We start from the raw sequence: 21,386 nt of genomic DNA, 5'->3' as shown, positions 1-21,386 counted from the left end.
AAGCGCAGCTGGAACTGGGATGGCCCAACTTCGTGGGGGGAAGGGCATCCCCCAATACCAAGGCAGTCTGCCACTACCAATGCAGACTACTTTGTGCCAGGCAGGGCATCTAAGAAAAAAGGCAGCAGCATGGCAGGAACTTATAAATAAGGCTGACCTTCCTAGGACAGAGTACCTGGGAAAACAGCAGGTTATGAGTTCAGCTGCAGCAGAGTTAAAGGTACCAGCTCAGCAGCTCTGTACAAAACAACAGAACTCCCAGCACAGCACTTGAGCTCTTATAAGGGACAGAATGTCTCCTCAAGCAATTCTCTGAGCCCCATATACACAAAAAGACACCTCATAAAGGAAAGCTCAGGCCAACATCTGGTGGATACCATTCTGCTATGAGGATAGCGGAGGCAGAAACTGGCAGCAACCCTTGCTGTTCTGCAGCCCCATGGGTGATCTCCAGGTGAGTGGGATCTTGACAGCACCTCCAGTGATCCTGCAGCAGAGGGGCCTGACTGTTAGTAGGAAAACTAAGTGGAAAGAAATAGCTTCAACATCAATAAAAAGGGCATCCATTTAGAGACCCCACCTGAAAGTCACCAAGTACAAAGACCACAGGTAGATAAAGCCACTAAGATGGGAAGAAACCAGCGCAAAAAGGAAGAAAACACCAAAAACCAGAAGACTTCTTCTCATCCAAGGGATCATAACTCCTCACCAGCTAAGGATCAAAGATAGATGGAGAATGAATCTGATGAACTGACAGAAATCGGCTTCAGAAGGTGGGTAATAACAAACTTCTCAGAGCTAAAAGAACACGTGCTAACCCAATGTAAAGAAACTAAGAACCTAGAAAAAAGGTTAGATGATATACTGATTAGAATAAATAGATTAGAGAAGAATAGAAACGACTTGATGGAGCTGAAAAACACACCACAACTACTTCATGAAGCATACACAAGTTTCAAAGGCAGAACTGACCAAGCAGAAGAAAAAGTATCAGAGATTGAAAATCAATGCAATGAAGTAAAATAAGAAGGCAAGAATAGAGAGGAAAGAGTGAAAAGAAATGAACAAAGCCTCCAAGAAATACGAGATTATGTGAAAAGACCCAATCTACATTTGATAGGCACACCTCAGTGTACAGAAAGAATGAATGCAAGCTGGAAAACACTCTTCAGGATATTATCCAGGAGAATTTCCCAACCCAGCAAGGCAGGCCACTATTCAAGTCCAGGAAGTATGGAGAACACCACAAAGATATACCTCAAGAAGAGCAACCCCAAGACACATAATCGTCAGATTCACCAGGGTCGAAATGAAGGAAAAAATGCTGAGGGCAGCAAAAGAGAAAGTCGGGTTACCCTCAAAGGAAAGCCCACCAGACTCACAGTGGATCTCTCCACACAAAACCTACAAGCCAGAAGAGAGTGGGGGCCAATATTCAACATCCTTAGAGAAAAGAACTGTCAACCTAGAATTTAATATCCAACCAAATTAAGCTTCACATTCGAAGGAGAAAGAAAATCCTTTATGGACAAGCAATTACTGAGAGATTTTCTCACCACCAGGCCTGCCTTACGAGAGCTCCTGAAAGGAGCACTAATCAAGGAAAGGAACAATCAGTAACAGCCACTCCAAAAATGGACCAAATGGTAAAGACCATCGACACAATGAAGACAATGTGTCAACTAAAGGACAAAACAGCCTGATAGCGTCAAAATGGCAGTATCCATTTCACACATAACAAAATTATCCTTAAATGTAAGTGGACTAAATGACCCAATTAAAAGACATAGACCATCTGATTGCATAAAATGTCAAAACCCATCAGTGTGCTGTATTCAGGAAATCCATCACTTGTGCAAGGACACATGTAGGCTAAAAATAAAGGGATGCAGAAAGACGTGTCAAGCAAATTGAGAGCAAATAAAAAGCAGGAGCTGCAATCCTAGTCTCTGATAAAATGGACTTTAAAACAACAAAGATCAAAAGACACAAAGAAGGGCATTACATAAAGGTAAAAGGATCAATGCAACAAGAAGAGCTAACGATCCTAAATATTTATGCACTCAATACAGGAGCACCAGGGTAGCACCGAGGAACATAATGCAAGTCCTTAATGACTTACAAAGAGACTTAGACTCCCACATAATAATAGTGGGAGACTTTAACACTCCATTGTCACTGTTGGACATATCATTGAGACAGAAAATTAAGAAGGAGGTCCAGGACATGAACTCAGATCTGGACCAAGCAGACCTAATAGACATCTACAGAAATATCCAACCCAAATCCATAGAATATACATTCTGATCAGCACCACACAGCACCTACTCTAAAACTGACCATATAATTTAAAATAAATCACTCCTAAGTAAATGCAAAACAAATGAAATCATAACCGTCTCTCAGACCATATGCAATCAAATTAGAACTCAGAATTAAGAAACTAACTCAGAACTGCAGAACTTCATGAAAATAGAACAACTGGCTCCTGAATGTCGACTGGATAAACAATGAAATGAAGGCAGAAAGAAAGATGTTCTTTGAAACAAATGAGAACAAAGACACAACGTGCCAGAATCTCCGGGACACTTTTAAAGCAGTGTCGAGAAGGCAATTTATAGTAATAAATGCCAACTAGAGAAGCAAGGAAAGATCTAAAATTGACACTCTATTGTAAAAATTAAAAGAGCTAGAAGAGAAAGGTCAAAAAAATCTCAAAAGCTAGCAGAAGACAAGAATTAACTAAGATCAGAACAGAACTGAAGGAGACAGAGACACAAAAAGCCCTTCATAAAATCAATAAGTCCAGGAGCAGATTTTTTGAGGAGATCAACAAAATAGACAGAGCCCTAGCCAGATTAATAAAAAAGAAAAGGGAGAAGAATGAAATAGATGCAATAGAAAACGATAAAGGGGATATCATCACTGACTCCACAGAAATACAAACTACAATCAGAGATTACTACAAATAACTTTATGCATATAAACCAGTAAACCTGGATGAAATGAATAAATTCCTCGACATTTGTACTCTACCAAGACGAAACCAGGAGGAAGTTGAAACCCTGAGTAGATCAATAACAAGGGCTGAAGTAGAGGCAGGAATCAATAGCCTACCAACCAAACAAAGTCCAGGTCCAGAGGGTTCACAGATGAATTCTACCAGAAATACAAAAAGAAGCTGGTTTCATTCCTTCTGAAACTATCAATCCATACGAAGAGAGAGAATCCTCCCTAACTCATTTTGTGAGACCAACATCATCCTGATACCAAAACCGGGCAGAGACTCAACTAAAAAAGAAAACTTCAGCCCAATCTCCATGATGAATATCGATGAAAAAATCTTCAATAAAATACTGGCAAACTGACTGCAACAGCACATCTAGAAGCTTATCTGTCACGAACAAGTAGGCTTCACCCCAGGAATGCAAGGCTGGTTGAACGTATGCAAATCCATAAATGTAGTCCATCACATAAAGGAACCAAAGTCCAAAACCACATGATTATCTCAATAGATGCAGAGAAGGTCTTTGATGAAATTCAACATGGCTTCATGGTAAAAACTCTCAATAAACTAGGTACTGGCGGAATTTAGCATAAAATGATAAAAGCTATGTATGACAAGCGTACAGCTTGTTCAGTTCAATATCATACTGAACGGGCAAAAGCTGGAAGAATTCCTTTGAAATCAGGCACTGGACAAGGATGCCCTCTCTCACCACTCCTATTCAACATATTATTGGATATTCTAGCCAGAGCAATCAGCCAAGAAATAGAAATACAGGGTAATCGATTATGAAATAAGGAAGTCATAGTGTCTCTATTTGTAGATGACATGATTGTATATTTAGAAGACCATGGTCTCAGTCCAAAATCTTCTGAAACTGATAAGCAACTTCAGCAAAGTCTCAGGATACAAAATAATTGTGTAGAAGTCACAGGCATTCCTATATACCAACAGACAAACAGAGAGCCAAATTAAGAGTAAACTCCCATTCACAACTGCTACAAAGAGAATAAAATACCAAGGAATACAACTAAAAAAGGATGTAAAGGACCTCTTCAAGGAGACCTATAAATCACTGCTCAACAAAATAACAGAGGACACAAACAGATGGAGAAATATTCCATGCTCAGGGTTAGGAAGAATCAGTATCATGAAAATGGCCATACTGCCCAAAGTAATTATAGATTCCATGCTATCCCCATCAAGCTACCAATGAACTTCTTCACAGAACTGAAAAAAAAAAACACTTTCTACTTCATATAGAATCACAAGAGATCCCACATAGCCAAGACAATTCTAAGCAGAAAGAACAAAGCCAGGGACATCACATTGCCAGACTTCAAACTATACTACAAGGCTATAGTAATCAAAACAGTATGGTACTGGTATCAAAACAGCATGGTACTGGTACCAAAACAGAGACATAGACCAATGGAACAAAATAGAGACCCCAGAAAAAACACCACACATCTACAACCATCTGATCTTTGACAAACCTGGCAAAACAACCAATGAGGAAAGGACTCCATGTTTCATAAAGTGTGTCCGGAAAACTCGCTAGCAATATGCTGAAAGCAGAAACTGGACCCCTACCTGTCACCTTACACTGAAATTAACTCCAGATGGATCAAATATTTAAACATAAAACCTAACACCATAAAAACTCTAGAAGAAAATGTAGGCAAAACCATACAGGACATAGGCATAGGCATGGACTTCCTAACTAAAACACCAAAAGCAATAGCAATAAAAGCCAAGATAGACAAATGTGATCTAATTAACCTCCACAGCTTCTGTACAGCAAAAGGATCACCATTAGAGTGAATCAGCAACCAAGAGAATGGGAAAAAATGTTTGTGGTCTACCCATCTGACAAAGGGCTAATATCCAGAATCTACAAGGAACTAAAATAGATGTACAAGAAAAAAAACAAACAACCCCATGTAAAAGTGGGAAAAGGATATGAGCAGACACTTTTCAAAAGAAGACATGTATGAGGCCAAGAAACATGAAAAAATGCTCATCATCAGTGGTCATTTCAGAAATGCAAACTAAAACTACATTGAGATATCATCTCATGCCATTTAGAATGACGATCATCGAAAAAATCTAGAGACAACAGATACTGGAGAGAATGTGGACAAATAGGAACACTCTTACACAGTTGGGGGAGTGTAAATTAGTTCAACCATTGTTGAAGGCAGTCTGGCGATTTCTATTTCTAGAAATAGAAATTCCATTTTACCCAGCAATCCCATTATTGGGTATATACCTAAAGAACTATAAATTGTTCTACTATAAAGACACATGCACACATATGTTCATTGCAGTTCTGTGTACAATAGCAAAGACCTGGAACCAACCCAAATGCCCATCAATGATAGACTGGACAAAGAAAATGTGGTACATATACACCATGGAATAGTAAGCAGCCATAAAAAACGATGAGTTCGTGTCCTTCACAGGAACTTGGATGAATCTGGAAACCATCATTCTCAGGAAACTGACACAAGAACAGAAAGCCAAACACCACATGTTCTCACTCATAGGTGGGTGTGGAACAATGAGAACACGTGAACTCAGGGAGAAAAGCATCACACACTGGGGGCAGTTGTGGGGGTTAGGAGAGGGACAGTGGATGGTGGCCAGGGAGTGGAGGGTGCGGAAGGATAACTTGGGGAGAAATGCCAGATATACTATGCACTTAAAGTAAAATTTAAAAAAAATTCTTAAAAAATGATGAAAATAGAATCACCAGTTGGTTTCATTCTCCTTAAATATTTTCTCAATTTCGGGTGAAAGTATTTGATAAATGGGTCTGTAAAACTATATTATTGTGCTGTGAGAACTTTGAGAGACTGTTGTCACAGTAATGAGGAATGTCACTATCCACAGTCATTTTTCCCTTATCCCACTAAAATTAAAACATATGAGGACATGGCTTGAAAGGATAGTAAACACTGGCATTTGTTTTGATTATCTCTCCAAAATAGAAACAGAAAAGCTACTTCTCTCATCAATCAAATATTATTAATAAAATATATTTGACTTAGATGATGATATGGAATATCAATTTCAGTGAACTAGCTGCTTTTCATTGCTGATGGGTTGAGTGTTCCCCTTAAATAACACTTTTCTATTGGGTGATATTGATTATTGTAGATAATGTTTTTAAAATAAAATTATGACAGCCATTAGTTCTCTCTCTTCTCCTCCCCCCCCCACACTGGTCTCCTCCATTTTCTTCTGTCTCTTCTTCCTTTTTCCTTCTGCCTTCTTTCTTGAATTCTTTTGCTTATCTATCATTCATTCATTTAATCTATATTTACTAGCACTTAAAGCTTCTTTAGAAGCTTCCATACTTCTGCCAAGATGGCAGAATAGGAACTGCTCTGGAGCACAGTTCCCAGTGAGAACAATGCAGAAGGCAAGTGACCTCGACATTTCCAACCGAGGTACCAGGTTCACCTCAATGGAACTGCTTGCACAGTGGGCATAGCCTAAGGGGGGCAAACTGAGGCAGGGTGGAGCACTGACTCACCTGGGAAGTGCAACTGGCTGGAGGATGTCCCTCCTACCCAACAGAGGCCATTGGGGAACTTCTAAAGCCACTCCTGCACTTCAGTTCAGATACTGCACTTCTCCCATGGTCTTTATATCCCACACCAGGAGATTTTAGCTGGGCCAACAAGCGCTGTGGCTGACCAGCACAAATCTGAGAGGCCACTTCAGCCAGTGACATGAGTTTTCAGCACAAATCTCAGTGGCCGTTTTGGCTGGCACCTGGAACGCCTGCAAGACAGAGCCTCCCACTCCCCAGAAAAAAGGGGAGCTGAAGGCAGGGAGCCAAGTGACCTTGAGTGGCAGGTGTCCCACAACAAAGACCAGCCAACTGAAGCCCACTGGCATGACAGTTTTGCAGTCAGCAGAACAGTTTGAGCTCAACCCGGGATGATGGAGCTCAGTGGGGGAAAGGGCATCCGCCGATGCCGAGGCAGTTCTAACCTTACCTGTGTAAACAAAAGCAAAGTTTACACAGCATCTGGACTGAGCCCACAGCAGCTCAGCAGTGCCTCTACAGGCAGATTGCGACTAGGCTCCCTCCTTGCTGAGCAGGACACCTCTGACACAAAAAGGCAGCAGCACATCAGAGACTTACAAATAAAACATCACCTTCCAGGAACAGAGCACCTGGGAAAGGGGTAACTGTGAGTTCTGCTGCAGCAGACTTAAACGTCCCTGCCCAGCAGCTTTCAACAGAGCAATGAAGCTCCCAGCCCAACACTTGAGCTCAGATAAGGGAGAGACTGACTCCTCAAGTGACTCACTGACCCCCATATATCCAAAAAGATACCTCATACAGGAGAGCTCTGGCTGATATCTGGTGGGTACCCTTCTGGGATGAAGCTACAAGAGGAAAGAACAGGCAGCAATCTTTGCTGTTCTGCAGCACCACAGGGGATTCCCAGGCAAACACACTCTCCAGTGGACCACCAGTAGTTCTATAGCAGAGAGGCCTGTTGGAAGAAAAACTGAAAAAAAAAAAAAAGAGAAAGAAGTAGCTTCAACATCAACAGAAGGCATGTCCACTCAGAGATCCCATCCAAAAGTCACAAACTTCAAAGACCAAATGTAGAAAAATCCACAAAGTATGGAAGAAAAAAACACACAAAAAATGAAATCGCCACAGACCAGAATGACTCTCCTCCTCCAAGGGATCACAACTCCTAACCAGCAAGGGAACAAAACTGGATGGAGAATGAATTTGATTAATTGACAGAAGCAGGCTTCAGAAGATGTGTAATAACAAACTTCTCTGAGATAAAGGAACATGTTCTAACCTAATGCAAAGAAGCTAAAAACCTTGAAAAAAGGTTAGATGAAATGCTAACTAGAATAATCAGCTTAGAGAAGAACATAAATGACTTCACGGAGCTGAAAAACACAGCACAAGAACATTGGGAGAAGTGCCTCATGTAGGTGATGAGGGGATGCAGGCAGCAAACCACCATGACATGTGTTTACCTATGCATCAATCCTGCAAGATCTGCACATGCACTTCAGAACTTAATTACAAAATAAATAAATAAATAAATAAATAAATAAATAAATAAATAAAAATTCCTGACCATGGGAAGGGAAATCAGGAAAAGTGAAGAGAGATAGATCACAATCCCCAAGGATTCTCCCTTACTTTCAGGGAAGTAACAGTGTACAGTAATAAAAATGAGGATTATCAGTCCCCAACTAGAAGACTTCCTCTCTGGAAGCTTTCCTGAGAGCCAATTTCAACATTGGGTACTAATTCCCTGAGTCTCGTCTTATAAAGAAAGTCTTTCTAATCCTATGTTGGAAAGATATGGAAGAACAAGGGGCATAATTTAAAAAATTTGAACTGGAATTTATTTCCTAATGAAGTATTAAAAACAAACAATTTCAAGGTAACTAGAGATTTGTTTTACTGAGCTCTTCTAAGCATTATAATATGTTACAAGATAGTGAGTTGTCAAATTAGAATGAATAATTTAGTTCCTCTGACTTAAGTGCTTCAGAAGATAGGAGAATGAATACATTTAATATTTACAGTCTTCACCTCTGAGATATGTGTAATCTTTACAAATATGAGTAACATACATAAAATATTATATATAGAAATGTTACAGTACACAAATGCTAAATTAAAAGTGATATAAAAGATAAATGCTATGAATCCTTACCTAAATATATATTTTCTTCAAATTAGAATACTGTTAAAGTGTGTTCTATAATCTCCTGTTAAATTGAAACATTTGATGGCAATCTATGTATATGAATATCATCAGTTCAATGTAAGAAAAAAAAAGGAAAAAAGAAAACCAAAAACTGGCAAATGAAAAATCTTACGACTACTGGATCTATTCTGTGTATTTTTCTGTGTTGTGGGTGATGTATATAAATAAAAAAGGACTTTAATTGGCTTTAAAATAATAAATGTTTAAATCAAATTAATTCTTTCAGAAGAATAAGAACTCTAGTACCTTTTACTTCACATGACTTTAGTAATATTTGAGAAATAAAGACAGGTTTAAAGTTTATTGGTAAAATAAAGACATTAGCTCTAAATTAGGCAGGTCAGATATTAGGTTTGTAAAATGCTTTAAAGTAATACACTGCTTTTTTCGACTTTTAAAATTTGCTCAACTTACGTGCTTTGGAGTCACTAGATTCTAGGTAAGGTCTGGGAACATGTGGAGTTAGCCGTGCTCCCTGGCTATGCTTGAAAAAGTCAGACTTTACATGCACTTGTGTCTGGTGTCCTAGGCTTCATACTTAGTACAAAATTAAAATCACTTACCTGCCAGGTGTTTCACAAAAAAAAAAAAAAAAAAAAAAAAAAAAAAAAAAAATTGCTAAGAGCTAACATAGTAACATGTAATTGAAACTAATGAAAAAGTTTTACATGGAAGCTTTGTGGAAAAAATGAAATGTGCTTTCAGTAAAACATTATAAGACATTGGAATGTAAATTTTGCTTAGTACAGAAGGTTAAAAAGTGTTTTGACTTAAATAGAATGAAGCTAAAGGTTTGAGCAAGTTGTGGAAGGTTTGTGAACTAGTCATCTTGTAAAAGAAACACCGTGTGAACACACTGGCTAAATTTAAAGGAGTATTGTTCAGTTTTTCCATAAATTGAACATTGGAATAAAAACACAACAGGGTTTTCTTAGAGCACTAATTTTGTTTAATACAAATTTGTAAAAGGTTATCAAAAGCTTATAAGAATTTCAACTTATAGTCAAACTGATGAAGACTGGATGAATTCATCTTTAAGGTTTTATTAAAAATTTGAGTTGACATTAACAGTACACTAATGCAAGAGAGAAATTTGGCTTTCTTTCTTGAATATGATTTTAACATAATATTAAAGAATAAAAAATATTTCTGTCTCTCCTCAAACAAATTACAGGAAAAAGAAGGGAAAGACGCACATTGCTTGAAAAGCTGAGTCTTCTATCAATGAGTAAAGGCTTTTGCCTTTAAACATTTTTTGAGTTACCATTTTGGTTAAATGAATGACTTACTGTGACCTGGCATTCCATTTTATATCAAGTGTTTTAGGCCTTTAGTATATTTATATCAATATTAATATATTTGATACACTTCCCCAAATCCAATTTTATCTTCAAAATTAAGTCTTTTTGACTTCTTAATTTGGAATGCAAAAGAGGGCACTGAAAAATCGAAAAGAGAAATATATGGAATTACTTGACATATTTTTACATAAGGAGCACTGTCAAAATAAGAAATATTTTACCTTTTTCAGATTATATTGTAATCAATGTTCATATACGTTTGAAAATTGTATGAAATTCCTAAAATTGTAATACGTCAAAATATATGCTATCAATTATATTGTTTCCATGATAAACTGTAGACCACAGAAATGAACAAATTTTCTTGTCAATCATGTAACTATAACTATTTAACATCATTTCCACATTTAACTGCTTAATACTGATGCAGTTTCTGAAAACTTCACAAGCATAAAATGTCCTAGAATATGGTGTCTTTTAGAAGGTTCCTGAAATAATGGAAAGACCATGAAAAAGAGCTCTTGAATACTGATTTCTGGAAACTTTAGAATCACATCATTTGTCAAATAATCCCAAATAGTTTAAGGACTGTGTAAGATTTCCTGGAATTTTAATGAAAAGACTTACTTGTTTTTAAAACTCCTACCCAAGTAGAAGAAAACTTAATTGAATACCAAGAAAACATTTTGTCAGACTGTCATTCTAAATCAGCCAATACTGAAACTGTTTATATATGCAATTTGAATGAATTCCATGGTATAAGTCAAGCTACAACCTATGGCAACCCATCAGTTACAACTACTATGAACTTAAATTGGAGAAACAGCTGGTATTTAAAGGGATATAAGTTCAACGTTAAGCATGGACTCACGGAGAACCAAGACCGCTGCCTTGTCCTTCCTGGGTCCATACTCAAAGTTCTTCTTAAAGGAGAACTACAAACCATTGCTCAAAGAAATAAGAGAGGTCACAAACACATTTTAAAAATCCATGCTCATGGATACAAAAAAATCAGCATTATAAAAATAGCCCCATGGTTCAAACTAATTCATAGATTCAATGCTATTCCCATCAAGCTACCAGTGACTTTCTTTACAGAATTGCCAAAAACTGCCTTTAATTTCATATGGGATGAAAAAAGAGCCCGCATAGCAAAGCAAACAGGACATCACTGGAGACATCATGCTACCTGACTTCAAACTATACTACCAAACTACAGTAACCAAAACAGCATGGTACTGGAACCAACACAGATATATAGAGCAATGGAATGGGACAGAGCCCTCAAAAATAATGCCACACATCTACAACCATCTGAACTTTGACAAACTAGACCAAAAAAACAATCGGGAATGGATTACCTATTTAATAAAAGGTGTTGGGAAAACTGGGTAGCCATATGCAGAAAACTGAAACTGGACCCCTTAATTACACCTTATACAAAAATTAACACAAGATGGATAAAAGACTAAAAGAGAAGACCTAAAATGATAAAAACCCTAGAAAAAACCTAGGCAATACCATTCAGAACATAGGCATAGGCAAAGACTTCATGACTAAAACACCAAAAGCAATGGCAACAAATGTCAAAATTGACAAATGAGATCTAAATAAACTAAAAAGCTTCTTCACAGAAAACTAAAATGAAACAAAACACAACTATCATCGAAGTGAATGGGCAACCCACAGAGTGGGAGAAAATTTTTGCAATCTATCCATCTGACAAAGGACTAATATGCAGAATCTATAAAGAACTTAAGTTTACCAGAAAAAAACCAACTCCATCAAAAAGTAGGCAAAGAATATAAACAGACACTCCTCTAAAGAAGACATTTATGAAGCCAACAAACATATAATGAAAAGTTCATCATCACTTGTCATTTCAAAAAAACAATAATTTTAAACGTCAGAAAACAAAAGATGCTGGAGAGGATGTAGAGATATAGGAACTCATTTACACTGTTGGTGGGAGTGTAAATTAGTTCAACCATTGTGGAAGACAGTGTGGTGATTCCTCAACAATCTAGAAATAGAAATGCCATTGGACCCAGCAATCCCATTACTGGGTATATAACCACAGGATTATAAATCATTCTACCACAAAGACATATGCACATGTATGTTTACTGTGGCACTGTTCACAACAGCAAAAACTTGGAACCAACCCAAATGTCCATCAATAATAAACTGGATAAAGAAAATGTGGCACATATACACCATGAAATATTATAGAGTCATGAAAAAGGATGAGTTTGTGTCCTTCTCAGGGACATGGATGAAGCTAGAAACCATCATTCTCAGCAAACTGACACAAGAACAGAAAACAAAACACCACATGTTCTCACTCATAAGTGGGAGTTGAACAGTGAGAGTACATAGACACAGGGAGGAAAATATCACACACCGGGGCCTGTTGTGGTTGGGCCTAGTGGAGGAATAGCATTAGGAGAAATACCTAAGGTAGATCATGGGTTGATGGGTGCAAGAAGCCCCCACGGTATGTGTATACCTATGTAACAAACATGCACATGTACCACAGAATTTAAAGCATAATAATAATAAGAATAAGAAATCTGCTTTTTTTTTTTTTTTTTTTTCTCGTGATCCACCCGCCTCGGCCTCCCAAAGTGCTGGGGTTAAAGGCTTGAGCCACCGCGCCCAGCTACTTTGTGTAATTTTTTTTTTTTTTTTTTTTAAGAAAAAGCATAAAGAAGAGGAAGAAAGAGAAAGAGGAAGAGGGAGAGAGGATGGGGGTATTGCTTTATTGCCCAGGCTAGAATGCAATCTAAATATGGGTATGCCTACAATTGTCCTATAATGGAGACATAAAAGAAAATGAGGGAACAGAATAACAAACAAGGAGCCAACCAACATTTCGTTTAAACTTGTAAGTTGATATGATGTGGTACTGATAAGAGTGTATATTTTGTGTATTTAAAGTGAAGAGTTCTATAAATGTTAATTATGCTTACGTGTTCCAGATCTGAGTTCAAGTCCTGGATATCGTTGTTAATTTTCTGTCTCATTGATCTGTCTAATAATAGTGTTGAAGTCTCCCACTATTATTGTGTGTGAGTCTAAGTCTCTTTATTAGTCTTGTATGTCTGGGTATTCCTGTATTGGGTGCGTATATATTTAGGATCTTTAGCTCTTCTTGTTGTTGCATTGATCCTTTTATCATTGTATAATGTCCTTCTTTGCTTCTTTTGATCTTTGTTGCTTTAACGACTATTTTGTCAGAGGCAAAAATTTTAACTTCTGCTTTTTATTTATTTATTTTTGCTCTCTGTTTGGTTGGTAAATCTTTCTCCATCCCTTGTTTTGAGTCTTTGTGTATCCTTGAATGTGAGATGGGTCTGGATGCAGCATACTGATGGGTTTTAGTTTTCTATTCAAATTGGCTGGCTGTCTTTGGATTGGGGGATTTAGTCGATTTAAATTTAGAATTAATAATGACATATGTGAGTTTAATACTGTCATTTAATATTAGCTGGCTATTTTGCCCATTAGTTGATGTAAATTCTTCATTTTATTGATGCTCTTTTTAGTATTTTTTAGAAAGGCTGATACTGTTTGTTCCTTTCTATGTGTAGTGGTTCTTTCAGAAGCTCTTGTAAAGCAGGTCTAGTGGTGATGAAATCTCTGAGTGCCTTGTTTATTCAGAAAAAACTTTATTTTTCCTTCACTTATGAAGCTTAGGTTGGCTGGATGTGAAATTCTTGGTTGAAAGTTCTTTTCTTTAAGGATGTTGAATATTGGTCCCCACTCTCTTCCGGCTTATAGGGTTTCTGCTGAGAGATCTGCTGTAAGTCTGATAGGCTTCCCTTTGTGGGTAACCTGACCTTTCTCTCTGGCTGCCCTTAGTATTTTCTCCTTCATTTCAACCCTGGTGAATCTGATGACTATGTGCCTTGGAGTTGCCCTTCTTGAGGAATATCTTTGTGGTGTTCTCGTATTACCTGGAGTTGAATATTATCCTGCCTTACTAGGTTGGAAAAATTTTCCTGAATAATATCCTGAAGCATATTTTCCAGCTTGGATTCATTCTCTTCGTCACATTCAGGTACACCTATCAAGCGTAGATTAGGTCTTTTCACATAGTCTCATAATTCTTGAAGACTTTGTTCATTCGACTTTATCCTTTTTACTCTAATCTTGTCTTCTTGTTTTATTTCATTGAGTTGGTCTTCGACCTCTGATATCCTTTCTTCTGCTTGATCAATTCGGCTGTTAAAACTTGTGCATACTTCACGTAGTTCTCATATTGTGTTTTTCGGCTCCATCAACTCACTTATATTCCTCTCTAAATTGTGTATTCTTGTTAAGATTTCGTCAAACCTTTTTTTAAAGTTCTTTGTTTCTTTAGATTGAGTTAGAACAAGTTCTTTTAATTCACAGAAGTTTCTCATTATCCACATTTTGAAGCCTGCTTCTGTAATTGGAACACACTCGTTCTCCATCAAGCCTTGTTCCGTTGCTGATGAGGAACTGGGATCCCCTGCTGAGGGAGAGGTGTTCTGATCTTGGGTATTCTCAGCCTTTTTTGGCTGTTTTCTTCCCTTCGATATAAATTTATCCATCTGTGGTCTTTGTATTTACCGTCTTTGTAATTGGGTTTCTGAGTGAATGGCCAACTTACTGATTCTCAATGCCAAAATCTGAGCAACCCACTGCGCTGACTAAATCAGCAGTGTTAAGATTGATGGTGCTTTTCTGACTCTGCACCAAGAACTGACGCTCTGAGGCACCGGCAAAACCGCCTCGCCGGTCACAAGAGTCGCGATAGCGACCCGTGGGGCTCCTCCACTGGGAATCTCCTGGTGCGTGAGCAACAAGAATTCATGTGACGGTGTGGTGTCCTCTCGTTCTTTGCACTTTCACTGGGAGCTACAATCCCGAGCTGCTAGTGATCAGCCATCTTGGATCTCTTGTCCCCAATCTGCTTTTAATTATGAAGCTCTTAAAGGAAATCCTTTTGAATCTCTTACTACGACATCATAGCTGGGAAAAACTGCTGATATTTTAAAAGTAACAAATACCAAACCAGAAAGAACTAGACTTAGGAACCAAACTCAGGTTGCTGTAGGGAACAGGGCAGAATCTTAGGATTGGAAGGTCACCAGTGCTCCTTCCGTCTGGCCTTGGCTGGTAAAAGATGGCCTAATGTGACAGAAAATTTTTTTAACTAGGTTAAAAAAAAAGAAGAAATTTCTGCGAATTAGAAAATACGTACTTGGCAGCTTCTAGAGTTTTAGCCAATTCAGATGACTTGCTTCCTAAAATTTGAATATTCCCTTGGATTTGACCAAGTCAGAAAGATATAGTCATAATTGATTAAAGAAAAGTGAAATAACAACAAAATCCCAAACATAAATAAAAAAGTGAAGAAAATAAAAAAATGTACAATAAATATGATTACTGAGTATTATAATGTTAAGGAGAAATTAAAACTAAGTGGTTGGTAATCTTAACTTTTAGTCATTAAGGAAAAATTTTAAGACAAATCTCTAATTTAGCCACTTACTTGGAAATAAGGCTCAGGCTGATGACTATTCTCTACCATCTTAGAAGTAGGAAAAAATTCACACCCACATTTCCTGCTAGAAGCAAGCTGAAACTCAAGAAACGAAGTGCCTGCTCTCCACCATCATGGAAGCAGAACAACTTGTCTTCCTTACCAGAAATGAGAAAAACTTCATAAAAGGAGCTGTAAAGCAAAATCAGCCTTAGCTCTGAACCAAATTTTGGGAGATCTGGGACGCTCCAGAGGGCAGAAGCTCCCAAACCTCAGCAAATCATCTATCCTATTGGTTTGAACAATAAGGATAGCCCAGGTTGGTATCAAGCAATAATGACATTTATTAAAGGTCAGGGCCACATTGGTAATGTCCTTCTCTTTTTTTTTTTTTTTTTTCTTCTGAGGTAGAGTCTCGCTCTGTTGCCAGGCACCAGACTGGAGTGCAGTGGTGCAATCTCAACTCACTGCAACCTCTGTGTCCTGGGTTCAAGCAATTCTCCTGCCTCAGCCTCCTAGGTAGCTGGGACTACAGTCTCATGTCACCACGCTCAGTTAATTTTTTTTTATTTATTTATTTATTTTTTTTAGTAGAGATGGGGTTTCACCATGTTGGCCAGGATTGGCTTGTACTCTTGACCTCATGATCCACCCGCCTCGGCCTCCCGAAGTGCTGGAATTACAGGCTTGAGCCACCGCGCCGGGCCCATGTCCTTCTCTTTTTATCTGTATTCGTATTGCCTGTTTTGTCAGAAACCAGGATTGCAACACCTGCTTTTTTCTGTTTCCCATTTACTTGAAGGATTTTTCTCCATTCATTTTGAGCCTATGTGTGGGAGTTCATGTGAGATGGGTCTCTTAAAGACAGCATACTCAAATGAGTCTTGGCTCTTTATCTATCTTGCTGCCCTTTGTCTTTCAATTGGAGCATTTAGCCCATTTACATTTAAAGTTAGCAATGATATGTAAGGATTTGATCCTGTCATCACGCTCCTAATTGATAACTTCACAGACTTGCATACGTGGTTGGTTTTTTAGCATCACTGGTCTGTGTAATTCAGTGCATTTTTGTAGTGGCTGGTGATGATCTTTTCTTTCCATATTAAATTCTACTTTCAGGAGCTCTTGTAAGATAGATCTGCTGGTAATGAATTCCCTCAGCATTTGCTTGCCTGAAAATGATCTTACTTCTCCTTCACTTATGACACTTAGTTTTGCTGGACTTGAAGTTCCAGGATGAAATTTTTTTCTTTAAGTAGTTGAATATCTCTTCTGGCTTGTGGGATTTCAGCTGAGTGGTTCACTGTTTGTCTGAAGGGATTCCTTTTGTAGGTGACTTTGTCTTTCTCCCTAGCTGCCTTTGACAATTTTTATTTCATTTTGACCTCGGAGAACCTGATGATTATGTGTCTTAGAGGTGTTCTTCTTGTGGCATATATGAGATTCTCTGGATTTCCTGAATTCAATGTTGTTCTGTCTGGCTAAGTTGGGGAAATTCTGATGAATGATATTCTGAAATATGTTTTCCAATTTGGTTACATTTTTGTCATCTCTTTCAGGTACATTAATATGGCATATATTTCACCTTTTTACATAATACTTTATTTCTCAAAGGTTTTGTTCATTCCTTTTCATTCTTTTCCCCCATTCTTGCCTCTTTTCTTTCAGAAAGCCAGTTTTCAAGCTCTGAGACTCTTACATTTGCTTGATCTATTCTACTAGGTGGTCTTCCACATGAGATGGTGCTGGTCTGACCTCAGCACTCCTTAGTCTGCTTGCCTCTCCCAGGACCCCAGCCTGGCCATACCTGCTTACAGGGCACCCTTGGGTGCCCACACACATTACAAAAATTTTTATAATGCAATCACACACAATTACCATGTGGCTGCATTATAAAATTCATGTAGTGTGCTTTTCAGCTCTATCACATCAGTTTATTCTTTTTTAAAAAGCTGTACTTCAGGTTATAGGGTACACATGCAGATCATGCAGAATTGTTGCATAGATACACACATGGCAATGTGGTTTCCTGCCTCCATCCAGTCACATACATCTGGCATTTCTCTTCAGGTAATCCCTCCCTGACCTCCCCAACCCCTGGTGTCCCCCTGTTGGCCACCCCCAAAAAGACCCCAGTGTGTGATGCTCCCCTCCCTGTGTCCATGTGTTCTCATTATTCATCACCTGCCTATGAGTGAGAACATGCAGTGTTGGATTTTCTGTTCTTCTGTCAGTTTGCTGAGAATGATGGTTTCCAGATTGATTCATGTCCCTACAAAGGACACAAACTCATCGTTTTTTGTGGCTGCATAATATTCCGTGGTGTATGTGTGTCACATTTTCCTTGTCCAGTTTATCATCTCTGGAAATTTGGGCTGTTTTCAGTTCTTTCCCATTGTAAACAGTGCCACTGTGAACATACGTGTGCATGTTTCTTTATAATAGAATGATTTATAATCCTTAGGGTATATACCCAGTAATGGGATTGGTGGGTCAAATGGAATTACAATTTCCAGGCCCTTGAGCAAGTGCCACACTGCCTTCCACAATGGTTCAACTAATTTGTACTTCTAGCAACACTGTAAAAGTGTTCCTATTTCTCCACATGCTCTCTGGTATCTGTTGTCTCCAGATTTTTTAATGGTCACCATTCTAACTGGCATGAGGTGATATCTCAATGTGATTTTGATTTCTCTAATAACCAGTGATGATGAGTATTTTTTCACATGTTTATTGGCCTCAGATATATCTTCTTTTCAAAAGTGTCTGTTCATATCCTTTGTCCACTTTTGAACGGGTTTGCTTGTTTTTTTCCCTGTAAATCTGCTTTATTTTTTGTAGATTATGGCTATCAGCCATTTGTCAGATGGGTAGATTGCAATAATTGTTTCTCATTCTGCTGGTTGCTGGCTCACTCTAATGATGGTTTCTTTTGCTGTACATAAGCTCTGGAGTTTAATAAGGTCCCATTTGTCTATTTTCCTTTTTGTTGCCAATGCTTTTGGTGTTTTAGTCATGAAGTACTTGCCTACACCTATGTCCTGTATGGCTTTTCCTATTTTTTGTGTAGATTTTTTTATGGCATTAGGTCTTATGTCTAGATCTTTAATCCATCTGGAGGTAATTCTACCGTAAGGTGAAAGGAAGAGGTCCAGTTTCTGCTTTCTGGACACTGGTAGCCTGTTTTCCCAACAACAATTATTAAACAAGAAATCCTTTTCCCATTGCTTGTCTTTCTCAGGTTTGTCAAAGATGAGATGGTTGTAGATGAGTGCCATTGCCACCAGGACCTCTGTTCTGTTCCATTACTCTATTTCTCTGTTTTAGTACCAGTACCATGCTGTTTTGATTACTGTAGCTTTGTATTATAGTTTGAAATCGGGTAGCATGATGCCTCTGGCTTTGTTCTTTGTGCTTAGCATTGTCTTGGATATCCACACTCTCTTTTGCTTCCATATGAAGTTTAAGGTGGGTTTTTCCAGTTCTGTGAATAAGGTCATTGGTAGCTTGATGGGGACAGCATTGAATCTATAAATTACTTTGGGTAGTGTGGCCATTTTCACGACATTGATTTTTTCTACAAATATGCAATGCTTCATGAATTTTTAAGTCCTCCTTGAGCAGGGGCCATGCTAATCTTCTCTGAATCATTCCAATTTTAATATATGTGCTGCCAAAGTGAGCACCAGTAATGTTGTTTATACTGGATATATTGCCTGTTAGCTCCTGCGATGTTTTACAATGATTTTTGGCCTCCTTGCATTGGATGTTGACATACTTCTTTCACTCAGTGAACTTTGTTTCTACCCACATTCTGAATTCTACTTGTAACATTGCAGACATGTCAGCCTCTGGCCAGTTCTGAAAACTTGAACAGGCTGAACAGTTGATGTAATCATCTGGAGGAAAGAAGGCATGCTGACTTCTTGAGTTTCAGTGTTCTTGCACTGATTCTTCCTCATCTTTATGAGCTTATTCACCTTCAACCTTTGAGGTTGCTAACCTTTGCACAGGGTATTTTTCTTTTATCATGTTTGATGATCAGGAGGGTTTGATTGTGGTTTAAGGTAGAAGCAGGCAGCTGCCTTTGGTTTTGGAGGATTTCAGTGGGCCAATATTCATCTCTCAATTCCTGGACTGTGTGCTTTAATTCTGGGGAACTTATATTGGGTCTCAACTTTTTTCTGTGGCTCCTCGAAGTTTGGAGTCTACTGCACTGAAGGAAGCAAAGTGTGGCAGGTGTTGGCAGAGTGCTAGCAGATGCAAACCTGCCTGCTTCCCTGTTGGCATTTGCCCAGTGGTGGAAGTGGTGGAGGCAAGACAGCTTGGTGGCGGCCAGAAGACCCCTGCTGTGTGTGCTGTTGCACTGGAGGTAGTGTTGGTTCAGGCCAGGGTGCTGGCCTGTGCATGTCTGAGTGCCATCTCTGTGACCCCCTAAGCAGCAACGACCACTCAATGTATATTAGCATTCCCTTTTCGTGCACAGAATTAGCACAAGGAGAAGGTGTTGGCAGAGGTTGTGATTTTGTTCCTCTGCCTACCATGGCTCTTTCTTCAATGGGAGTTGGTGTGGGTTGAAGTGCGTGCTACATTCCCATGTGCTAGTAGGGCAAGTGCAGCAAAATCCACTCATGTAAACACACACCAGCAAAGTGATGTAGGACGTTTTTGTATAAAGAGCTTCAGTATGGAGAGGCAATGTAGAGGATGCTGCGTGCCTGAAGGGTCCGCTTTGCTGCATCTCTTCACTGCTCAGGCATGGTCCACTGGCACAGAAACAAAGGTGTGGGCAGCTGAGAGTGCCCTGTAGGCAGGCGTGGCCAGGCTGGGGCCCTGGGAGAGGCAAGCAGACTAAGGAGTGCTGAGGTCAGACCAGCTTCATCTCATGTGCAAGAATGCCCAGTAGATATCACGCCTCAGATAACTCTCTGAAAAGTGAGGCCCCAGTACAGCACAGCTGCTCTACAAAAACGTGGCCAGACTTTTTAAAGCAAGTCTCCTTTTATTAATAGGGAAAATCTCATACCTGATCTCTGCTGGGCAATCTTCACATGAGATGTGGCTGATCTGACCTCCACACTCCTAAAGCGCTGGGATAAAGTGTCTCATAAGAGCCAGTAGAGCCTAGAGAGATAGCTGTGCCTGCCCTCTGGGCTTCACATCAGCTGGCTTCCTGCTCCATCACATTGCTTGTCTCCTGCGGGCTCTACCCCAGAAAGATGTGAGTTAGCCATCACTTAGTGTAATCACCCCAGGATGGAGGGTCTGTTCTATGGGCCCAAGCCAGAGTTCCCTGTCCAGTGATAAGCAGTGGGGGGTATGTGGTATCCACAAGAGATGGACTGCCTTGTTCCTTGGGTCAACTGCAGCTTGTTAGAGTTATCAATATGGCACTTAGGGTCTTTGCTTTCTTGATATTCTGAAGGTAACAAGGGCAGATCCACTGCAGAGGCAGTGGCAGAGAGGATTTCAGTCGATCTGTGAAGCTCTGTCCAAGAAATTGCCAAGTTGCTACTGGCTTGTTGGCTTCAGTGGTGTCCTGGATAAAGACCCAAGCCAGGAGGACCTGCTCATTGAGGAGATATGGAAGCCAGCACCCACGTAACGGTTCAGCCACTTTCCCATAAGGCTGCTGTGGTATACTGGGGGTCCACTCCAGTACCTAATTGCCTCATATCTTCCAGCGACTCAAGGTATCACTAGCGAAGCCTGCAAAAAGACAAAGATAATAGCCTGCCTCTTCCTCTGGGACCTCTGTACCACTGAGGTACAATCCTGTTGCCAATCTGGAC

The 21,386-nt window shown here is 39.2% G+C and overlaps 1 non-coding gene across 1 annotated transcript; it reads right to left on the bottom strand.

The window, feature by feature from the left end:
- Positions 1-19,173: 19,173 nt before the first annotated feature.
- LOC141583282 (U6 spliceosomal RNA) lies at positions 19,174-19,280 on the bottom strand. Its single transcript, XR_012515961.1, has one exon. It is a non-coding gene; the product is annotated as a U6 spliceosomal RNA (small nuclear RNA).
- Positions 19,281-21,386: the final 2,106 nt, after the last annotated feature.

Source organism: Saimiri boliviensis (genome assembly GCF_048565385.1).
Source record: "Saimiri boliviensis isolate mSaiBol1 chromosome 19 unlocalized genomic scaffold, mSaiBol1.pri SUPER_19_unloc_2, whole genome shotgun sequence".
Lineage (NCBI taxonomy): Eukaryota > Metazoa > Chordata > Mammalia > Primates > Cebidae > Saimiri > Saimiri boliviensis.
The sequence above is the reverse complement of the archived record's forward strand: the minus strand, read 5'-3'. Positions and strand labels throughout refer to the sequence as shown.